Source organism: Seriola aureovittata, chromosome 1 (assembly GCF_021018895.1).
Source record: "Seriola aureovittata isolate HTS-2021-v1 ecotype China chromosome 1, ASM2101889v1, whole genome shotgun sequence".
NCBI lineage: Eukaryota > Metazoa > Chordata > Actinopteri > Carangiformes > Carangidae > Seriola > Seriola aureovittata.
Genome location: NC_079364.1, coordinates 11,497,441 through 11,518,265, shown reverse-complemented (window position 1 = coordinate 11,518,265; position 20,825 = coordinate 11,497,441).

Here is a 20,825-nt window from a genome sequence, read left to right as displayed (position 1 = left end):
GTTGTGCTAATTTGTGAAAGTGTCTCCCAAAGCATAGCGAGGCATCAGGTCCTTTTTTAAAGAACTTAAGTGTGAATAACAGCTTTTAATGAGCGGACCAAGAGCAAAGTTCTTACTGCATGTGGGTCATTAAGACATGAACAGTTTTTTTTTAAAAGTAAAGTAAATTAACCACATTCATTTGTTAATGTCAGACATCGACAGTGAGCTGCAGGCTCTCAGGTGAGCTCTTATGTCCTGGTGAAAGATCTTGCCATAAGTTCAAGAGCCGAATGGGGGTAACAAACCCGAATACGTCATTTTTGATATAAGTGAAAGATGAGTTTGAGCGTTGCTGTGGCTCTGTCATGAAAGGTTTCATTTGTGTCGCTCAAAGCACCAAAATGAAAGGACAGAGCTACTGGATCTCATGTGAGATTTGAACTTGGATCAAAGCAGATAGTTGCTTCGCACAGAGGAGAACCCCCCTACAGGGTTTCATACTTTCATTTTCCTGTAAGAAAGTTTTCTTGGAAATCAATCACGTCAAGATTTCTGATAATTTAAAAAATAAATAAATAAAATAAGAGGAAAAACTGTGAGTCAACACATGTTCAATTCAAATAAAACTTCTGCAGTCAGGCTCCTTGTGTATGTGTACGCATATGAATGAGAACAAAGAGACAGGATTGTGCAAATTATTTTGGCCACATAACAAAAAATGTCCCTGCCAAATATGAAACCAAACCTGGTCATGTGAAGATGCTGCCTCAAGTGAGACTCCTCTCTCACCTGCTTTCCTGTGTCATGTCTTCCTCTGTGGCTTACCCCCAGCTGGTGTTCAGTTGACTCAGTAAAATATCAATCATGATTTACTGACACTTTAGACTTTCACTGTATATCATAATATAGATCCCCGCAGTGTAATTGATATTTTAGAAAAACATGGTCAAAGTTCCAAAACCTGAGATGAATATATGTAAAAATGTAAAAATGTTCCCTGCAAATCAAAAATCAGGGCTTCAGTCTCCTCAGAACTGATATCACATTAACACACTCCCACAAAACTCTTAAATGTTCTCAAGAATATATAATTGCATTGTATTCTTCATAGCCAATTCATATGTTGAATAACTTGATATGTTGGTGAGTAGGGAAATGACTGTGTGTGCAAAGCAGTGTTTTGTAGAAGCATGTGAACTAAGCATTACACTCAAAATACTTTCCCAAAGTTGGCAGGTTCTGCCTCTCCTGTCTAGCTCCAGTTATTCATTACTCCAGTGACTCTTTGCCTGCAACCGGCAAGTCCAGTTTCTGACAAGCCCGTTTAAAAGCTACATGAAAACACAACATTACCCTCATTCATGTAAACAGGGAATACAAAATATTAGAAACGCCTCAGGATAATGCAATATAACACTTCAACAGTAACACAAACTGCAGCTTCCAAAATAACCATAAACCTGAATCAACACTTCTCTAAAAAAGTTGATAAGAAATTGAATCATCCTAACCCTCATGAGGATTTATAGCCGAGCTGCTGTATATGAGGCAGCATTAATTTTTGGCTAGGTGTACCTAATAATAAACTGGCAACTTGGCAGCTGAGTGTATATTAATCACAACCGCAGTCATAACGGTTCATTGTAATCAATGCAATAAGACATCATGGTCAAATGTTGGTTGACTCATTAATGAATCTTAAGTGTCTTGGATGACTTGAAGACTTCCCTCAGAATGAAGGGGGTCAAACATGGGTGCAGTACATTATGATTAACAGAAAAGCTTCAGATGGCCAGTCGAACGTATTCTCAACATCAAACCAGGAACCGCAAGACCCTTCTTCAATCCAATTTTGAGAAGCACTTTAAAAAAGGCTGTTAAATAAGAATATCTTGTGAACTTTAAGGAAGTCAAAAACAAGTGCACGACTGAACCAGAGTGTTAGGGTTTTTTTTTTTCCATTTGTCTCTTCTAAGCTTTCAATGTGAAAAAATAAGTTTAAGTTCCAAAATGAATTGATGCTTTTAGTTGAATCATTTGTGATTTTGTTCAATAGTGTCTGTTCAGAGTGCTGTTAGAAACCAGTTTATCAACGAAGGGAACATACCATCACCACAGTTTTACCTTTGCAACTGTCACATAATAGTGTAATCTGTCCAGAGGTGGAGAAAGTAATATGGCCACATATCTCAGGAGGTTTCAAAATACTGTTCCTCTGAAATCCCAGAATTGGACTGATTTCATGGTGCGTCACCCCAGATATGCCAATGGAGCGTGAAATTGAGTCACTCAATGTGAAAAACGAAGAAAAAGAGAAAAAAATCTTTTCTCTTCCCATTTCTCTGCAGAGAAGAGCAGAGACTTTTTTTTTTTTGCCAGTATGCTGGCACTGCTTTGGTCTTTCATTTCCAAAGCAACCAAGTGAAACAAACCTGTACATTCTAGACAAAAACAGCCATTTCACACATAAGAAAGTGGATGACATTTTTTGCAACTAATCAGTGAGTAAATGGCAGTGAGAAATGTCGTTATTCATGAAGCATGTGGAGAAAAGACGTCACCGTTGATGGATAAATTTGATAATGGAGGTAAGATTGCTGCAACAGGTGTGATCAGAATTGCATTAATAGCGAATAATATGTTCTAATGAACCAGATGTTGTAATTTCCCAGCAAAAGTATCATAGCCAGGTGTAGCAGAGCGTATACGATAGCAGAGGATTTTACACTCTGGGCTGTTCTGTTACCTCCCACTGCTGGCACCCCCTTCCACTTTTTATGCCCAATACATGTGGGAGTGAGTCTCATGAGAACCATTCATCTTTCTCTCTCTCTCTTGTGTGCATGTGTGCAAGTGCGTGTGTGTGTGTGTTACACTCACAGTAGTTCTCCTGCACCACCAAAGCTTTGATATCCACCTCATTTTCAACTCTAACATGGGCATAACGTTGCAAGAGGTATTTTGTCGGACACTTGTAGTTCATGTCATCCACCGCCTGCTTCCTGCCAATCCGAAACTTTATAGGTAGAGTGATTTTTGCCACAAAAATATCAAACAGATTTGAGCAGAGGTGCACTTAAAAGTTATTTTTAAATGTACCTCTGGCCTTTTGAAGCCTCAATTATACTCCTTTCCGGATATGGACACGGACAGCTGCAGACGCCATGGATGTGTAGTTGTTCTTATTTTACTTCTTCTTAATCCACCTGGAGTGTATGCAAAGTTGGCACCCATGTTGTAGTGGCCATGTGGACTGGCGTGGACACAATAAATTGGAGGGTACATGGATGACCACACATAGCTCGCGTACACCAAAAATTTTCATCACATAGACCCTAGCGGACCCTCGCGTATCTGCGGATGCAGAAAGTATAACACTAGCTTTCGAAGATTGGTCCAATGAGAATGGCTGTTGTAGTTTTTTAGGCTTGTCAGAGCCTGAGTGGACTGGTTATATTTTGCATCGAGCATGAACGAGCAGAGAAATTGTATTTAGAGAAGATCATGGAGGTGACATTCACAAAGAGTGTATTCAGACAGGTGAGTGCAACAAATGAGTGATTGTTAGAATAACGTCAACAACTACTGCGTTTCCTAGCAATGTAGAGTTTTGTCTGTTTTTTTTTTTTTTTTGGCTGCTGCAGCTGCTGTGGAGTTTGTTGGTTATAATCCTTTTTCACCTTTTCTGCTGCTTTATTCTGCTGTTTATTCTATAAGAAGTGGCAGCTATTTGATTCATGTAGCCTAATACTGCTACATTAAGTCTATGAACACCCGCCATGGTGTTGAATTTATTAGTTGTATGCACAGGGTGCAAAGTGCCTGCCCAGGATTTATTAGTTGCTTTCGGCGTGGTTCTCACCTGGAATGGCATATATGCCTGGTAGCCTAAAGATGCTCTTTAATTTAATAGTTTTATCATATTTTGTTATTATCACCATATAACATTTTAAGCCCTCCCCTTCCCCCTTTTGAAAATATAAACCAGGGTTAATTACAGGCAAGGTGATATAATTTGTTTATGAAATAAGTGAAGTGATTAAAAGTTTATTAAAGTAACTTAATTTTTTCTAATTTAATATGAAAACATAACAGAGTTGATGATGGAATACAGTTCACCAACTATGGATGAGAAAAAAAAAGCTGGCCCTAAGAACTCACATCTTACTTTCCATTGTCCCACAGCCTCAGAGAAAACAGATGGTGTTAGTACTTTTGAAGCTGATGAAAAGACAGAAGGACAAATACATTAGTCAACATATAAAGCAGATGAGCAGCAGAAATTGTTTTTGTTGTTTTTCGAGTGTATTTTGCTATACGTTTAAAGAGATGTGACAAAGCCTGATCTTTTATTTTTCAGGACATGAGATGCTGACTTAATTAAGGAAATAAACAAGGCAGCAAGTACAGATCAGACAGACAATAAACGGCTCAACAAGGAGGCAAATGAAAATTAGGTGCAGCGGTAGTGTGAGGAGCACTGTGCTGTGGGTTGAACCCTGGCCCTGAATTGTAAGATTAATTTGGTTTTTGCAGGAAACTTTGGGCCTCATGTTGTTCTAAACAAACATCTCTATAACCAGGCAGAAATGTTGATAATACTTGTTGATGTAAAAGCTTGGATTACATTCACTGACAATATTTTTAATGTTAAGTGCTGTTTTATTAATATCTGTATATGGTACCCTCATGGTTAATCGTAATTTAATTTGTGCAAAGCCTCATTTTCAGTCGCTCCTGTTTTGCCATGTTAAAGTTATTGCATTATGTGTTAATGCAAACTCATCACTTCCTGTAATCATTTCAAATCAAAAGCCCTCTGGCGTTTCAGTGGACAGAAACCCTTCATTTTTTAACACAGCTTTTACTCCTCTGCTGCAGTAAGTAAGTAAGTAAGTAAGTAAGTAAGTCTCATTTCCAGTTGCTGGTGTTTCTGTTGTTTACATGCTATTCAGATCTGCTAGTATCTTAAGCAGTTACCTATGACCTCGCCACTAGGGGTGCTGCAAGTACTGCAAACCAACAGCTAAAGAGAGCGTAAATGAAGTCCAGCCTTCGCAGGAGAGCAGCTCCACCAGCATAGTTTTCGTTTGACTGTCATTTTTCCTTGGACACGGAGATTGCCACCGCAGGCACCCGCCGGAGTATCAGTGTTGGCACCGTCACCACTGAGGACCCTGCTGCTAACAGGTGCCAGGCTAGGACTGACTTGGCGGCATTTGAGGAGCCTCTCCAGCCACCCAACTTCAATTTTGATGTTGTGGGAAAAAAACTTTCAGCCGTGCATTTACACCAACTTGGTTTGCTAAATGGAAGTGGCTTCATTACGTGGCAGAGTGTGGTCAAGTTTTATGTTTTGCTTGTGTGAAGAGGCAGCAGAGGGAAACCAGTTGATTTGGTGCCTCTTCACCTTCACAAGGTGCTGGATCCAGGCCGTCCTGATCTCCAGCTCAAAATGCTAGGCGATGTCACCAGAGAGTCTCGTGTCACGGTTCAAGATGAAACATGTCTATCTAAGCACCATCCACAAACAAGAACTCTGTTTACAGAAGCTGAAAAACTCTAGTTATGTCTGTGCCTGCTCATCTCTGTGGCCTCATGCCAGCAGACCTTCTCCACCATGCATCTCGTGAAAACATGGCTACAGCAATACCATGACCTAGAAGAGACAAACTCATCTTTCCCTGATACATGTCCACACTGACATTTTGAACTCATTGGACATCCATGCCCTTACGAGAGACTTTCCACAACACCTGAGGCCAAGGCCACATTTGGAACTACTGGAGCACATTGTCTGCAGCTCAAGGTTATTTGGTTCATGCTGCCTCTGAGCAGTTTATTATTCAGCTGTCAATTACTTTTAACGTCACACTCATATACCTTTTTGTTGAAAAAAATTTGCATATTTGGATATGTTCTTGTGCGCTGTGCACAATGGGCTTTTGGACATGTGTATTGCAATGTTATGGCATTATTGTAAGCTTTTATTGTGCAATAGCATTTTTTATAGACCTGGCTGCTGTTGTTGTTACTGTTGCTGCTTTTTTTTTTGGTGTTTGTGTGTAGTAATACTGTTGTAGGCCTATGTTGTATTGTATGGGTTGGGGTAAAATGCTCCTCCCACTACAGCACCCACAACTTAAAACATCTTCCCACGGCCCTCCGCTTCCCTGCAGTTCCTGAGCATCCAGGGAAAGCAGAGCGGCACAGTAGATTACCCGAAACGAGGTGTAGCCGTATGGTGTAGCCCCTGGTCAGCATCCATATACAGTCCAGTTATGTACCAGGTTTATACCCAGTTTGTTTGCAAAAAGTCTCTAAATCTAGTGACAGTGCACCAAGTTGGCAACACTGCAAGCTGTAAACACCAGCTGAGATGGGGCATGTTCAGACACACATTACATGTCCATCCACCACTGTAATTGCTGCATCCTTATTTTCACTTCGCTACATATTTGACAGGCTATGCACCATTATGAACAAGATATTGGTCTGAAATAGGAAGGTAAGTCCCAAGTGCAAGTAAACTCTTAACATTTGTGGAAGTCTGGGGTTAAGTGTAAACCAGATTACACACAGTCCTAGACCAGGACATTCCCACAGATATCAATCCAGTTACTCACTTTATCATGTAGACTGCCATGAACAGTCATGTCGAGGGCTGTGCGTAGCATGTAGGTCAAGCAGCAAAAACGCAGAGCACTGAAAACATTCGTGCATTCATCAGGCCGAACCTTGACATGGCCATGTCTTTTCTTTCACTGTTAAGAAAATAACAGCAATTTTTTAAGATATATATTCTTCCCTACCACTTTTTGGAGAAAACATGTTTACTGCAATATTAGAAATTTTACCAGTAATTCTGAAAAAGGCCTAGATGGAACAATCAACCAATGTTGTGATCTTTAAAAACATTTTCTAAGGAAAGGTAAGACTAGGTAGTCATCATGAAATAGTCAAAATTGCACCTGTTATTCTCCCTCTGTATATACTGGGTCTGGACCTCTAAATGTTAGAAGTATTTTGTGTTGTGCACCTTCAAGACACAAGAGTGACCATACTAACAGGCCACACTAGCATGATATACCAGTACCGAGTGGCAGTAAAACAGTATGTATCATTATCCTCCCAAAATATGAAGCAGCAGGCTACATAAAGCTGCTGAAATCAATAAGTGTTGTAAGTCTTTAGGCAGCAAGAATCAGTTGTCATATCCACAGACTAACAGGAACTCAGTCTACTGTTATTCTGCTACATGAATAAATCTGGTGAACCCCGAAGTTGGTCTCCTCGACATTGTACCTCATACGGTGTGTTACAGTTCCACATGTACGGAAGCGTTGAGGGACAGCAAGTATGTAGAGTAGAGTAGAGCTGGTGTCAGTAGCAGATGAGTAAAGTATACAGGTTTGCATGAATTTGTAGTACTGGTCATTAGTCATTTCTCATCTTGTCATCACACAACATACAAGGCTGCTCTACTGTTGTGTTCACACATTACTGACAAACCATTCAAGGCATTAAAAACAATAACCTATATTCAGTTCTTTTGTCTATCAAGTTGGGAGTTCTCGCGGGTTCTTTGTCTTTTGTCTTGATTTCTGATGGTGTTTCTGCCCTGTTTTTACATCTGGATCACAGAGTCTGCTGCAGCAGCCCCTCTGTGACAACAGCAAAAAGTTGAGCCACGCTGATTGGGGAAGTAGGACATTGAAAGCACATGCTACTCCTCTGGAGAAGGACAACAGGTTGTCATTTGATTCCTTGAGGAGCACTGAGTCGTCTGTGTCACCAGGAAGTGCCATCGCTCATCTCAGAGTTGCAGTCTGTACAATAAAATGTGTGTGCAATATAACCAGCAGTGGTGGCACACAGAGGAAAGAGCCAGTGAGGATTAACTATGGTGACCAAGCTGGTGCTGTGTGGACAGTACTTGATCAGTGTGCCATCAGATAAAAGTGATGCTTGACTGTCACTCTACCACCTGAAGAAGGGTGTATGAGGAGCAGCATTGCTGCTACTCTTTTACACTGACAGCCTCCATCAGGTTGAGTGTGCTCATCCCTGTTGATTGAGCACAGACAAGCAGACTTTAGTTTCTGCCATAACGTTAAGTGCACTTGTATACTTACAGTGCTGAATTACAGTGTTGAAACTTGTGAAAAATAACTTTCGATAACATTAGACAACTAAAACAGTATTGGTACAATCCCAAAGCTTGTTTTTTTCCCCCCAATCTCGCAATGAAATATGATTTTCATGACCCATAGAATTCGATGTCAGGCTCTACTACTGAGCAAGTAATCCAATGTCTAGGGCTGGGTAAAGATTTAGGTATGTGTTGGTCGGTGCATTGTAATGACAACCTTTCACACAGCCTCAACTTTACTCTCCACATTTTAATAGTTAGCAGAGGTTGTTGGCAGTGTGCAGTCAATGTTGACATCAAAAAAGGTGCTAGTGTGACAAGTTAAAAGGATAATACACTGATGTGTTACAAGTTTGAAAAGACAGTTAATTCATGGTCTGTAATAAGATTAAGATTCTATAAAGAATATTCTTAAAAAAATGTTGTGTTAAAAGGGTTAAAATGCATAAAAAAGTTTAATTAACTGGTTGTTTATTTTATTATTTCATTGTTAGCTATAGCTATATATATGTTAGTAGGATATAATTGTATTATCAGTGATCTGGAAAGTAATCTTAATCCACTAGCCTGAGATCTTTTTAAAGGATATAACACTAGAATATAGTCAAAATGGCAAAATCACAAACAAATTTTAACTACTGACCATCCTTTCTCATTGCCTGTGAACTGGAAAGCTCCTTAAAATCGTAGGAGTGTGGTAACAACCCCCTGAAACCTTTCTGTAACACATCCTATCTCTCTGCTCGCTGCGGTGACACTGATACCGTAGATGGAACACACAGAAAACTTGGCATCTTCTGGCTGAGAAGGAAAAAATAAAAATGGAAAAACTTGAACACGTTATTTGGCACAGGGATGATGATTATGATGATGAGGATTGAAAAGATAAATGGCCCTGAAATCGGTTTGTTTTATGGGGCATGGATAGTTTAGTTCAAGGGTGTTGATTATTGGCAAAACAACATGCACATTTCTTTATTAGCATCTGCCAGGGCTAAAACGATTGCCTATGACTCACTGAACAATGGCAAGAATGGTTCAATGATAAATGTAATACTTGATGTATTGTTAAGTTTACTTCATGCTAGGATGATGAACTGTTACCCATAAGTCTGTTGGCTTGAATGGTTAATTTTATCAGTCTGTGGTCGAGAGGCAAATTGTTCTGAAAATATGCTCTTACACAGCAACGCTCGTCATTACCACGCTGTCAAGAATAAATTGCATTTACACCACATGCATACATGCTTGTTCACCTTAACATTCACAGTTTGGTTTCTCTGACAGACAGATGGTGTAAATGGAACATTCAGACTTACGTAAGTGGAGAAATGAAAGCGCTTGACCATGAACCTTCATCTTTTGCCAGTGTATTAGCTTGACTTCAAACATTATACACAGTCTGTCACTGTTTCATAATAACTGCATTGTATAGAAGTTGAGACCCAGTGACAGGGTTGAACATAATGAGATTCGCCTTCTGGATTTATTATAGCTGACATGAGTTTCTTCTCTGGCTGGACACAGTTTGGTGACCTCCAGTCATAAATCCAATTTAAACCACTTTAAACCTCAAAGTACTGCACATACATTTTCAAGAGAAACATTCAGCCTTATTCTCAGACATGCACAAATAATTGGACACCAAAAAAACTGCAGTGAAACATCTTCTGTACACAGAAAATGGTGTTTTTTTTCATCTGGCCTTGTCCTTTTGTTCCGACTCTTCTTGACCTGATATCTTGATGATTATTTGCTGCATGTTTGTAGTTGACACTGCTTTTAACCCCTGTGAGAACATTCATTATGCCTTGATTACTGGAATTTGTAGTAATGGTGTACTTTCTCTGCATCCCTTTTTAAAAGGGAGTATTGATTTTTATAAAAAATGGATGAAAGCCCTGTGTAAGTTATGACGGCGTCCCTTCTTGTATCGTGTGTTTATTGATTTTACATAGCTTGCAATTGTGGAGTTAATCAAATGACATGTATTTGTCAGGAAAATGGAGGACTGAATGAAGGCAATGTAAAATATAGTGTCCATCACTATTGTCTCTTGGGAAATGGCTTGTAATGAAGTCAGGTTGAAATTTCTGGACTGTATACATCTGTAAAGGCCTTTTGACATCTTATCAAACGCTCTCAATCAGCTCTACTGGCTTGGAGGGAGTTCCAGGCATGTAATGAAGTAAACAACTTAGTCAAAATAAGAGAAGGACCTGTTCACCTCAATAAGAAAGTGGTTTTGTGAGGATGTGCAAACATGTGACACAGCTTTCTGTATGATTCACTCTATAATATTCTGTTTGACAGTTTTTATTTGACTGCTCCCTGTCTTAGATTTATTTAATTTTTTTGGTAGAAGGTAAAATAGCAGCCAAATGCCACTTATGCTTGTGCAGTTTAACACAGTGGCAGCTGTGCCATTCTGGACATGAATTATTCAGAACAAAATAGTGTCTCTTCTTTTCAGCTGTCACTGTGTGCCAGTTATAATTTAGTCCTAATATCATACTTTTTGTGTCTTTGCTAGTATTTAGATGAGGGGCAAAAAGTTTTTGAGTACTCCTGCACTGAGTCACGATAAATGATTGATAGGGGATTTCAACATTGCAAAGGATGGCACTTTATTTATTTTTTTTTTAAATGCCTTCCCCTCTTTTATTCTTTAATTACAGCTTTCCTGTTGAGGACAAAAAATCAAGGCATACACAAAAAAAACCTACAAGCAAACCGACACATGGCATTCCCTCATTATCTCCAATGTATCTAAAAATTCATTGTGAGTGGCTCTAATCAGTGATTAGCCTTTTAGGTAAAAACCCCTGATTTTTTTCGAGAGCCTTATCAGATGAGGAGAGCTCTTATCTGTGTGACTCTATTGATCGCTCTTTGCTCTAACAGAGGTGTATATGGAATGGCACTCAGGAGCAGGAAGGAGGTGCTTGTATCTACAGTACACATACCAATGTGTCATCTGTGAAGCACTGATGGTTATCTGTTTTCTATGTTATACACAAATACACATACACACTTCCTCTCTGTGCTGCTAGCAGGTAGGGAGATAGACCAACTGAATATACATTTTAAAAAAAGACAAAGAAGTGTAAGAAATGTAGGTTTGTGCAGTCGAGAATGCTCTGCAGTACGGCTCAACTTTTGTGACTTACATGGTCATGCTTAATAAAGAAAATGTCCATCTCTTTCTGAATTGCAGATGACACATTCATTCTGCGAGTCTTAATCTTATAAGCGTATTACAGAGTATATGCCTGAAGCAATTATGCATGATGAGAAAAGGATGTCTGTGTTGTGTCTCATTACATTACGAATCTAATTCTTCACACAAATGATTTACATGTGACCTCATTGAAACCTATGTATCTTTTTAGGTGTTTGCTATCCAAGATTCACTGTCACCTCATGCCAGGACATGTTGCTAAACTCATTACATCTCACACTTTACAGACGAGTTTAGAAAAGTTATTTTGATTTTGATTTGAGGTGTTTGCTGGGAGAAAGACTGAGCCATGCACACTAAAGCATTAGCATTACCGTTTGTTAATGGTAACTTTGCTGCAGGAGGCATATACAGAAAAAAATCGCATAGTACATCAGACATTGGCAAGGGAGCAGGATGTTTTTGAGCTGAAGGGCCAGCACACTCTCAAAAAGAAGTGGTTTATGTCGGGGTGCAGTAAATAACATTTTTAATTGTCTTGTGTTGCAGTTTGATCAGTCATTTAAATTTGTGCAGCATTCATGTACCTCCATAACCTTTCATCCAATAAATATGAGAAATAGTTTTAATGATCCCCCGCATCATCTACGCCAACTGCTTAAATCAATATGAATTTATTTTTCAGATCTGTGAAGAATTTTTTTTTTTTTTTTTCATTTTCTAGTCAGAAAATGAGCCCACTTCACAAGAATTGGTGAAATGGTGGTTGCTTAGTACAAACCTTGTGTGAACTCCTTCCACTTTATTCACTCAATCAATCAAGATGTGCATTTATTACGCTTAAAGAGAACAAGATCCCAATGTTCACAAAGGCTCTTGTCCCTCTTCTCTTGCTTAAATATCGTCAGGATACCTGTTATTGATCAAGCGCTACCTTCCACCTCCCACAATCCAGCCGAGGTTAACTCAACCTCTTAAGAAATTCAGTGCGGATCAGCCCTTGTCACAGTTGTATAATATAGACGAGGATTAGAGAGATAAAATAACGAGCAGAAAAAAAGCAGATGGGGGTGGGAAAGAAACTTTTCCGCTCAATTTAAGTGACACTTTTGAGGGAAAACTTTAAGAAGACAATTATACCTTGACGTTACTGAATCGTTTATCACAATGATGTGAGATTTTGAACGCACTGGACCAAATCAAAACAATTATTTCCTCAGACACGCCACACTTGACATGACAATGCAGAAAGCCATAATCATTTCAGTCCTTAGCCACCATAATTAATAATAGTCCCTTTAAAACACACTCTTAGGAGTACTCTGCCCCACAGGGGACAGGCATATGTAATTATTCTCCTTAATTAGTGGTCTGAAAGTGTATCTGATTAAGTTGTAAGATGGGTCTTTGACTAATTCAATTTGGACTGCGGTCTGCAGCAGTTTGAGTGCATCAGGCCATTGACTGAACATAACAATTCCTGCTGTGCACCAAAGGATAAGACGCTCAGGCCATTACGTCTTACCTGTGAGATACAAACTAGGTGATCAGACTGAGGGCTGTGTTTGTCACCACAGTTGGTCAGCTAAATTACATTTTACCATTTCTCAGATACAGCGACAGGTATTAGCTTGTTTTTAATGAGTGTCACCACTCTGAGTGTGATTCAGACCTCCACTGGCCACCTGCAGGGACACAATGTGTTGCATGTTGATTATTTGATTATCAGTCAACTGATCCTATCCTTTGATTTGAATTAAACCAAGTAAACCAAGGGGTACTTAATCAGTTTGAAAGTTTAATATTAATTTAGTAGTTAATAGTTTCAGCTATAAACAGCTCTGTGATTATTATTTTAAGGGCTTCTAATACTACATACTATGTGATAATATAATATATAATAATAATACCATGTAACTACAGCCACTAAGGCAGAGTATACCTTTGGTTTCTACATGTCATTTTATTGATATTGTTTAAAATTCTAAATTAACACAATTTAATTTTAATATTTTTGTAAAGATGGAGTGTGAATGACAGACAATAAAGGACTAGTGCCCCCTTGATGCCATCAGATCATGCATACAGTGGATTTTTATTTGTGTTCTTGTGACTTGTCAATAGCCACAACAAGTCCTCCAAATCATACGATAAAAGACATTGTTTGTAACTGCGCTTTTAGAATTTCAAATGGAAACACTTTCTAATCTGACGCAGCTAAAGGTACATCCAAGAACCTTTTACAAACCTTTACCAACCTTTACTTCTTGGTGTCCAAAATAAATCTCTTTCATGATGTGACTATGCTGCAGTTAAGGTTTCGTTAGAATAAGGCACACACACGACTGGTTAGGTTTAGAGAAACTTCACGGTTTGGGTTATAATAAGCACTTAATTAAGGGATTATAATTATTGATTGATAATAATAACCACATTGTTAAAAGATGGGGAACATTCGGGGTCATGGTTTAAATAAACCAATGTTGAACAGCAGTCTCCCATGTTTGAGTCTGAGGTTCTGCCGATCCATCAAACATCATCAGTCATCCATCAACCCTGACGTCCTCCCTAAGTGGATCTTGATACGCCATAATAACATGTTTTCCTCCTTTGCTCCTGTCGTAATTAGAAGGCGAATGTCACTTGAATGTAAACATACGGCGTTTCGGGGGAACCTGCTGAGGTGACTGATTCTTTTGTTTTTTCTTGGGGAAACAAAAAATATATTTTTCTATCAAGGAAAAGATTATTATTATTAAGATGCTTATTCCCTCCAAACTGTATCATTATCATAGGGCTTCTTTCCATTATCACAGACTTAAAATATGTCACTGGACCATTTCCCTAATCTTGAAAACCATGAAGAATAGCTTTGAATTTTAAACTTGCTTGTCTTACCTGGTTGTGAACTATAAATGGACTATATGTAAAATTGAATAAAAAAATGACACTGAAAACTATAACACAAGAGCCATGAATTCACTAGAGAAGCAAAGGGTGCAACCTGATGAAAGTTTGCTGTTGGATCTGTCACCTGGACCAAGGTTCACAGGCAGGGCAGCATCATTAAACAGCAGGGCTCAGGGGACAGGAAATTGATACTATTGGTGGTGGGGAGTACAGGGTCAAGCATCAGCAAACTCCAATGACCGCTACAGCATGTCAGGTTGGCTGTTAAAAACACAAAGCGGTGAGGAGGAAGGTCCACCCCACAGAGAATCATAATCAAAGCACAGGGATAAGTAGGTGGACTCAGGTGTGGGCTCATCACCATTACAAAGCTGTGTACGCGAAAGGCAGATGCTGAAACACAGGTTTTCCCTCTAATCTTCTCACTGTGTACATTATCAGTGCATGATTCCTAATGCAAACCACAGTCATCGTGAAATCATGCACACATGAAAGAGCTTAATGTTCACATCCTGCCAGCTCCCACTGAAAGCCACAAATTGAAATATACGGCCCCATAAATAAACCACAGAGGGCAGATGATGTTAAATTAGTGTGGGAGAGGGTTTCACATTGGGTCAGAGTTTCGCAGTTGTTCTGGAAGACCTTCTGTTGAATGTGAAACAGAAGAGATATCAGGTGAAAAGCTAGATAGAAAACAGTAGTTCTTCCAGCTATTCCCTGACTTCTGCAGTAAAGAGGAAGTGACGCTCTCCACTCTGAGCAGCATGAAACATATCAACAGTTCTTGCTAGATAAATTTCACCAGGGACTTGCAGTGGATCTTTTTAGTTCCGTATGAGTGATTTATATCACAGTCAAACTGTGATTCCAACATCTCAACAAAAGAGGTTGGTATGCTTTATCATAGATCTTACATGCTGCAAATGTATGATACATGCGTATCTCTGATCTAGTCTGCACAAGCAGACGACGTGAGAACAAAACCTAATAATAATACCTCCCCAAATTTGCACAGCAATGCTTGAGACACCTTGTTCCGCGAATTTGACGCAGTGATGATTATGATAAACACGTGTAAGTGAGAATTAAGTCTCTCCTCCAACTGTAAAGCGCTATTAAAAGGGAGCACCATATGTCAAACACTGCTGTCTCCCAGGTTTAACAGAATGCACTAGAGCTGTCACTTTTTATTCCAAATTCAAATATCCGCTGAAGCGCGGGGTGAAAAAGTTTACATTCAAGCTGTAATGACCTGTTCAAAATGTTCGGTTGTGGGTTGCATTCGAGTGAATTCGAACGAATTGTGGGTTGTTTGAGTGTTTGAGCCACCCCTTTGAGTCTAACTCAATTTCACAACTCAAAGTAAGAAACCTGCCAATACTTTATTTGTTCAGGTGTGAAAAATGCAGCTTCATTCAAGCAGATACGATAGCTTAAGGCGTTCATACTTGACACGATATCAATACGCTCATAATATCCTCCTGTTCCTTTTTATGGTCAACAGTGTTTATTTAATGAGTGAGACTCTCCCTGGTAATCGGCATAAATCTTTGGCTTCTCTTATCATCCTCATATTTCCCAAAGCATTGTTCATTTTAGCCTGTGTAATCAACAATAACAGATAATGCATATTATGCATATTATTTGGACACAGTTCAGACTTAGAGGCTGCCTTTATTTACCTCTGTGAATATCTATGACCGCTGGAGTGTTGGCGCCTCTATTAACAATGAATAAACAAAAATGAAAAGAGACAATGAGGAGAGGCTTTTTCATGAAAGGTGAAATCAACAGAGGCAGGGTTCGTGGAAGTGCTTGACTGTAATGGAGATAGACTGCAGATAGCTTCAGGGGGCTGTGATTTTATTGAAGCAATTGTGACACCCCAGTATCACCTCTTCTTAGATATGAATTATTGCTCCGTTGAGAGAAACCGTATGAGAAACATTTAAAATCTAAATGACAGCTTCAGCAACTGCAACTAGTTGTTTCTATCCACATGTCGTCTGAGAGGTCTTTAGCTTTATTTAAATTCTCTGATTTTTTTTTTTTTTTTTTTTTGTGCTTCTCCACCCCCTGGGGCAAATTTGCTGGAGCGTGTGCCAATGCCTTTTGGTGTGTGTTGGGTGTTCCCCCTGTCACAGTTAATTAATTAAATGGTTGGCAAAGGGCCAGTCATGCTCATTTGCCCTGTGATCTTCCAGACGGACACCATTTAGAGCCAAACGCCCTTCTACCCTCTATTCATTTATGTGCTGAAATTCAACCATACCTCAGCAGCTCCACACGGTCACAGAGGTCAAAGGTTATGGACGCGATGATAGGTTAAGCTTGCCATCTTTCAGCGAGGCATGTTGAGATAGGACAGGGAGAAGAGAGGCTGCGGACTGAATGTTAGAACAGAGCACGTGACCGTGTGGAAAGCATCGTAAGGTCAAGTGCTGTTGCCTCCGTTGTCCTTGTCAACAGCTTTTCAAGGAGTAAAAAATAAAAAACCGGCCGTTTTTCATGCTGACATATTTGCTCATATCGATCGTATTTCTTCTCAGTAAGCTGCACACACTGATAAATATATAATTTAGTATTTAGCATGTGTGTTGACAAGTGATAGATACAAGTGTCAGTCTTGTGTCAATCAGGCAGTGACCGGCAGCATAATAACTGAGGTCAACAAATGAGAAGAACTAATAAGCAGTCCACATTTCTAAAGCAGCAGATTTTTGAATGTATTTCATAGTTGTTGTTGTTGTTGTTGTTGTTGTTTTTTTTTCAGCTGGAGTCTCCAGATTTCTTTATATGTTTAAATAAACCCATATATTTGCCGATACAGGTATAAACTAAACACAGTACAAAAAATGTAATGGAGCATTTTGCAGATGAAAACAATATCTAAATTATTTTTGCATCTGGAGTTGTTGGGTTCAGAGGCCATGGAAATGTGCTCAGGGCACTTGTCAAGATATTGGACTTCCCGTGGGCTACTTTGAACTTCCGCCAAAACTATCTCTGTTAACCTTCAATCCTCTTCTTAAGGGTACAACATGTTACACAAGACAGAACAATTTTTTCTGTCTATGAATATTTCAGACTGTGAACTGCAGTTCAACTCTCCCCTCTGTAAAGAGCGAAATAGAACAAGAAAAAAAAAAAAAAAGTGTTTTTTTTATTATTTTTTTTTAAATAGCCTTAGGGATTATGCTAATATTTTGGCAATCAATCTCATTCAATATTGTATCTCTAGACAGTGACCTAAATGTGCTCAAGAAAGTAAGTTGGATGCTACTCTGCATTAGTGCTCACATTTTGTGGAGAAACCATATTTAAATCAAATCAGATCCACATTTTCTTTGGCCTGATTCGTCAAACTTGTCTTAAGCTTATCTGTTTTTCCCTTTTATGTCACCACTTTATATTTCAATCTACCCCATGATATGACCACCACAAAATCTGTAATATTCTTTACATCAGAGTGTAAAGGCTTGACCTCATACTCTACGTTTCCAATTAATAGTAATGTGTCGGAGGGATTGCTTGCCATTTCCATAAAATAATTGAAAGAGCACTCGGATTTTACTGTTCTAGCTCTCAAGGTTTAATGTTTGTAATGCTCGCTCAGTGTGACCTTGGCTTTTCTTTCCCTCTTCATGGCCAACCTGGAGAGAGGAAATACAAGGAAAGGAGCACTACAGAGTCACACTCTTTATCTTTCACTCATCTGTCACTGGCTGTTTCTCCTCCACCTCACTGGCAAGGCAAAACACGGCCCGTGGTTCTCCATTCCCTCGACGGGGGCCCTCGCTGACCCCCCAGCAGTAATTTTAGACTTCATGTCGGCTGTGCCAAAGAGCCAACCCCTGCTAATTCAAGGTCATTCGAGTTTTTATTATTTTATTTTGGAGAATAGAAGCCAACCTGTTCTTAGGCACTGTGCCATGTTGGAGAGAGCTGAACCATTGAATTATATTTCTGTAATCATTTTGCCAGTGTCTGTAGGAGTCTGTTGTCCATATGTCCGTTTCACAAGGTGTGCTTGTTTTAGAAAAGACTGAATTATTCCGAAAAGTCCCTGTTGTATTTCAGATGTGTTTAAATCAGCAGAAAGCGGGAGAACTAAAGCTCCTTGTGGCAAGGGCTGACTCTCAGACAGATGAGACAGACATGCGTGACACATGGGAATTGCAGCAGTTGGACAGTACTTTGCTCCCATGCTGATAAGCAAAATACTGGTCACTGTTATTGGGCTGAATAATAGAGTAAAAGCAGGTCTGACCGCCATCAGGGAGTTGGGCTTGCAGCAGCAGTGCCTGTTATCAGTCATATTCTTGTACGCGGTCATGTTCGACATTTACAGTAAATGTTGAAGAGATGTCAGATAAAGTTAAAGCGTGACTGTGGGATGCATTTGGACAGCTTTGGTGTTACTAACCATTCCAGGGGACATCATCTTTGGACAGGCTGTGCGGTCAGAGGGGTCTTTTTGTAAGGACTGACATCTACATAGAACCACATCAGTGGTTTAGAGCGACAGGTCACTTCTTTTTTTTTTTACACTAACACTTGCCACTGGCCACTGTGAAGCTCCTGGTCTTGACCCAGTAGAGCAAAGCAACAAATGAAATAAAGTTATGTAGACTGCAATGAAAGCATTACACTCCCACAGTATTACTCCAACTGAAATTGCAGCCATCCAATTACATTATCTTTTTTGGTTATTAAATTTACTTTAGTATCATGTATATATTTTATATGTGACATTTATAAAAGACGAATATTGCAAAACAACATTTTTATTAAGTTAATCTCTTGCAGGGTGGCAGCGCAGACAGTTTTTCTTTATTTAAAATAAACTTCTTGTTTCAGACTGACGGATTCAGGCTTGTAGCTCTTGTAAAGCCGAGTACTGTTAAACTTCACTCACAACTTTTTCCAGATCGATTTCCTCCTCCTCACTTCCACAGGATCACATCATTAGATTTGCCTGGTTAGGTGACACCTACACGTCTGATAGGTGATGGATGTTTTATATATAGAGACCAAATGAAAATCCCCCCCCCCCCCCCTCCCGCCCTTCCCCCACTTCCACACACCTCCCTGTCAAACTCACACACACGCACGCACACACACACAATTCTGATGTTCCCCCTATCATCTTCTATCAGAGAGGCAAGATAACCTCAGAGCCAATGACAAACTTTGACAAATGGCTTGTCTCCAAGCACCTGCGAGAAGATGGAACTGACAGACTCCTTCACCTTTCCTCTTCCTCCAAGCCTTGGGCTGTGCCAAGCAGGCATAAGTGATATACTGTAGGACATGGCTGGGTGTAAGTCATGCTCCTTCCGTTTCCTCCAGATTGTGAGGGTCTCCATCTATCATTGTCAGTCACCTCTCTCTCTTTGCCTCTGTCCGTCTCACACGCTCTGTCTGTCCTATGAGCCTTGTCTCTTTACTCATTCACCCAAAGGTCACTCTTCCATTCTTCCATCCCCAATGTTTCCTCCTTTCCGCCACTGGAGCAGTCTGCAGATATCTATAGCACTGTACAGATGGCTGGTAATCTGGCCTGGGGTCATTATGAATCCTAGCCAGGGCCCTGACCGACGGCTACTCTCCCCTTCTGTCAGTCCATCTCCACAAACGTTGTATAAAATGAGCCATTCATCTACATTTCCAGACATTTGGTTTTTCTTGGCAAATACAGCTCTGCTATTTTGCCTGGAATCCATACACTTTATTTCAGCAGACAAAGATGGATTTGTGCTTGAGTTATTGATAAACTACATAGATACACAGACACACACACACACACACACACACACACACACACACATCAGTGATTACCCCACCATTTTGTGAGCTACTTTATCATAAGGTTCTAATTAAGCAGTTCAGTGTTGAAACACTGAACATTAAAGATTTTACATGCCACCTGGCAAAACTGTGATGTAGTTTCTAAGTAGCATTAAGACAAAAGTAAAATTCAGAGTTGTGTGAATAATTTAGTTTAATTTTAAAAATGTCAGATGGGAATCATGATCTGCCATGAGTCCTCAGCTCCTGCACCCCCCCACCCCGCCTCTGTCTTTACAGTGTATCTGCTTTTCATAATCTCAGCACCCTCCATGCATCATGCATTCACGCCGTTGCCTCCTGTTCTCCCTCTTCCCCTCATTATCCTGCCATGTGCCGTGTCCCTCCGCCAACCTCGGTCTCTGTTTAATGCAGTCACCTGACAGCCTCCCGTAGTCTCCGCTGTCCTTCCTCCCAGTGTTCATCACGGTGTGACATTACTGACCTTCACTGGACGTTGTTTCCATTAGTTTGACAAATCTGGTGCGTCAAAGAAGCTTTGTTGACATGCAGGTGGAGAATCACCACTGAATGGATTCCTCATAATGAAAATGCCAGAAGAAGTGATGGTGTTTGTTAGGGGTTGGCAATTAGGTTCAGTCAAGGGCCACTGTTTTCTCCACTATTTCAACACCATTTCACAGGTGCAAGACTATGTTTAGAACATATGTGTCTGTCGACTGCTTTCGCCAACACCTAACATATGTGGTTAGTCAACGCTCTCTCCTCCAAATTACATGTATATGA